The sequence below is a fragment of the Phoxinus phoxinus genome, assembly GCF_949152265.1.
Source record: "Phoxinus phoxinus genome assembly, chromosome: 6".
Classification (NCBI taxonomy): Eukaryota; Metazoa; Chordata; class Actinopteri; order Cypriniformes; family Leuciscidae; genus Phoxinus; species Phoxinus phoxinus.
In genome coordinates, this window is record NC_136881.1 from 45029949 (window position 1) to 45034303 (window position 4355).

A 4355-nucleotide genomic window follows, 5' to 3' on the forward strand; every position below is an offset into this window, starting at 1 on the left:
GCCAGAGCCTAACTCCACCCACTGGCAATATTTGATATATAAAAACGCTGGAAAAAGTGGAGACGGGGGACGAACCGAGGGCAAAAAAAAAACGGTGTTATCGTTTACAATTACAGTCTTATATTCAGTCATTTAAGAGATTTTAAAATGTTTATAAATAATATTAGAGACACGAATATTCTCGCAAAGCAAAGAATCTCCCCCTTTGCAGCGCGAGCTCGTGTGGGGGCGTGGCTAGTGAGCTGTTGGCAGAGCCATACGTCACACGGCACCACAACTTCCAATAGGAAACTTCACCTGCAGTACCACCGTTCAGCCTGAAGAGGGCAGCACTCAGATGTCTTTACACCATATATTGTAGAATTAAAACACTTTATACCCAAATGTCAAAACATTTACTCGAATAAATGAACAGCACTAATAAAGCCCCAGTCTTACAGATCATTAACTAAAAAAGGTTGTTTCAGGGTTTAGTTACCCTTTAAGGAAGCTTGGAAACATTGAGGTGTTCCCAGGTTTAAATATTAGAGGTTGGTACATTTTGAAATGTTGCGGGTTTATATAAAGAAGCAAGTAGATAAGCAGGTAAATGTGTCAGTTTACACACAAAGAAAAGTTTAAGCTTTTAAAAAATATAAGCATCAAATGTTTCATATCCTTAAAATGTTAAATTTAATTTACACCCTGACAAACGTTGTGCTGTTTTCTAACAGTTTGAACTTGAATAAAGAGACAACCTGCCCTTAATCTTTCCACAGGTCTTTTGTTTTCACAGTTACAGATATCGTGACGGATATCGTGATTATCATTATAGGATTGTCCAGCAATATATTGATTATCTCAGAATTGCTGTATCGTGATATTATATCATATAGCGTATTGCGAGGATATTGTGTATAAAGCAGTGACCAATCACAGCACACGCATGTATAAAGCAGTGACCAATCACAGCACACGCATGTATAAAGCAGTGACCAATCACAGCACACGCATGTATAAAGCAGTGACCAATCACAGCACACGCATGTATAAAGCAGTGACCAATCACAGCACACGCATGTATAAAGCAGTGACCAATCACAGCACATGCATGTATAAAGCAGTGACCAATCACAGCACATGCATGTATAAAGCAGTGACCAATCACAGCACATGCATGTATAAAGCACTGACCAATCACAGCACATGCATGTATAAAGCAGTGACCAATCACAGCACACGCATCTATAAAGCAGTGACCAATCACAGCACACGCATGTATAAAGCAGTGACCAATCACAGCACAGGCGTGTATAAAGCAGTGACCAATCACAGCACACACATGTATAAAGCAGTGACCAATCACAGCACAGGCGTGTATAAAGCAGTAACCAATCACAGCACACACATGTATAAAGCAGTGACCAATCACAGCACACGACTGTATAAAGCAGTGACTAATCACAGCACACGAGTGTATAAAGCAGTGACTAATCACAGCACACGAGTGTATAAAGCAGTAAACCAATCACAGCACACACATGTATAAAGCAGTGACCAATCACAGCACACACATGTATAAAGCAGTGACCAATCACAGCACACACATGTATAAAGCAGTGACCAATCACAGCACACACATGTATAAAGCAGTGACCAATCACAGCACACGCGTGTATAAAGCAGTAACCAATCACAGCACAGGCGTGTATAAAGCAGTGACCAATCACAGCACACACATGTATAAAGCAGTGACCAATCACAGCACACGAGTGTATAAAGCAGTAACCAATCACAGCACAGGCGTGTATAAAGCAGTGACCAATCACAGCACACAAGTGTATAAAGCAGTGACCAATCATAGCACACGAGTGTATAAAGCAGTGACCAATCACAGCACACACATGTATAAAGCAGTGACCAATCACAGCACACACATGTATAAAGCAGTGACCAATCCAAGCACACGCGTGTATAAAGCACTGACCAATCACAGCACACACATGTATAAAGCAGTGACCAATCACAGCACACGAGTGTATAAAGCAGTAACCAATCACAGCACACGAGTGTATAAAGCAGTGACCAATCACAGCACACAAGTGTATAAAGCAGTGACCAATCACAGCACACACATGTATAAAGCAGTGACCAATCACAGCACACGCATGTATAAAGCAGTGACCAATCACAGCACACGCATGTATAAAGCAGTGACCAATCACAGCACACGCATGTATAAAGCAGTGACCAATCACAGCACACGCATGTATAAAGCAGTGACCAATCACAGCACACGCATGTATAAAGCAGTGACCAATCACAGCACACGCATGTATAAAGCAGTGACCAATCACAGCACATGCATGTATAAAGCAGTGACCAATCACAGCACATGCATGTATAAAGCACTGACCAATCACAGCACATGCATGTATAAAGCAGTGACCAATCACAGCACACGCATGTATAAAGCAGTGACCAATCACAGCACACGCATGTATAAAGCAGTGACCAATCACAGCACACACGTGTATAAAGCAGTGACCAATCACAGCACAGGCGTGTATAAAGCAGTGACCAATCACAGCACACACATGTATAAAGCAGTGACCAATCACAGCACACGACTGTATAAAGCAGTGACTAATCACAGCACACGAGTGTATAAAGCAGTGACCAATCACAGCACACGACTGTATAAAGCAGTGACTAATCACAGCACACGAGTGTATAAAGCAGTAAACCAATCACAGCACACACATGTATAAAGCAGTGACCAATCACAGCACACACATGTATAAAGCAGTGACCAATCACAGCACAGGCGTGTATAAAGCAGTAACCAATCATAGCACACACATGTATAAAGCAGTGACCAATCACAGCACACGAGTGTATAAAGCAGTAACCAATCACAGCACACGAGTGTATAAAGCAGTGACCAATCACAGCACACGACTGTATAAAGCAGTAACCAATCACAGCACACACATGTATAAAGCAGTGACCAATCACAGCACACACATGTATAAAGCAGTGACCAATCACAGCACACACATGTATAAAGCAGTGACCAATCACAGCACACACATGTATAAAGCAGTGACCAATCCAAGCACACGCGTGTATAAAGCACTGACCAATCACAGCACACACATGTATAAAGCAGTGACCAATCACAGCACACGAGTGTATAAAGCAGTAACCAATCACAGCACACGAGTGTATAAAGCAGTGACCAATCACAGCACACACATGTATAAAGCAGTGACCAATCACAGCACAGGCGTGTATAAAGCAGTGACCAATCACAGCACCCAGTGTATAAGTCCTAGTGGTGTTCGGAATGCGGAGTATGGTCTGGACTGGGGGTTAAGGGGTACCTGCCAGTACTCACTGGTCTAACGTGGTGATGTACTGGGCTCTTCCAATGTTCTCCAGCAAATCGTCTATTCTTGGCATGGGGTACGCGTCGAATTTAGATTGGGCGTTGAGCTTGCGGAAGTCGATGCAGACTCGCAGGGATCCTTCTTGGGTACGATAACCATCGGGCTGCTCCACTCACTCGTTGAAGGTTCTATCACTCCTAGCTCCTTCATCACCTGGATTTCTTCCTTTAAGGGTTCCACCAGCCTCTCAGGCACCCGGTAACACTGACGTGCGGTCTGGGTAGGCAAACTAGGCACTGCCTACCCTGCCAAAATTACAGAATAAAAATGTTTATTGAATAATAAACTTGTATTTGTATGTTTACTGTTTATTATTGTGATTTATATATGCAATATGTGTGTTATTCCGATTGTTTAGACGTTATGATGACAAATGTAGCAGTTACGCATAATCAAATAAAAAAAAATGGTTGAATAAGCAGTGCTTTTACGGTCCATTCATTGCAGACGACAAGCGAAAAACCCATGTTGCGCATGCGCACTTCGATTCTGTATTCTTTAACATGTACGCCAAAAAGCACAACTCTGCTGTGCCTTTGGACGTAAATATGTTATGCCAGTAAGCATCTCCGTCACATATCAGACATGGACCAATTAAAATCGAGATATTACTGGACATTTGCGCAGCTAACGTCATTAACGTTACACCACAGCTAGCCTACGCCTAATCCCGCCAAATTCAATTAAAAAGTCAAAATGACAGCACCGGACGAAATAACAGAATTAAAAACTTTTTCCAAGCTCGATTTTACTTCAAAATCTACGTTAATTGCAAGAGGGAGGTCTACGCCAGCCTTAGATGGACTAGTACAGCAAAAGGGCCCAAAGATCGTCCGATCCTTTCAAACAGACTGGTATGGAAGAAAAGATTGGCTATATGGCTGTGCTAACAATCAGCGGCTGTACTGCTATCCCTGCCTGCTT

The 4355-nt window shown here is 42.5% G+C and overlaps 1 protein-coding gene across 1 annotated transcript in view; it reads left to right on the plus strand.

Annotated features, from left to right (window-relative positions):
- Positions 1-744, plus strand: part of LOC307000580 (ly6/PLAUR domain-containing protein 1) — a gene marked incomplete at its 5' end in the record, with an annotated part of 8411 nt that extends 7667 nt beyond the window's left edge. Inside the window, one exon of the mRNA XM_079616227.1 lies at positions 1-744. This exon is cut by the window's left edge and continues 1085 nt beyond it.
- Positions 745-4355: the final 3611 nt, after the last annotated feature.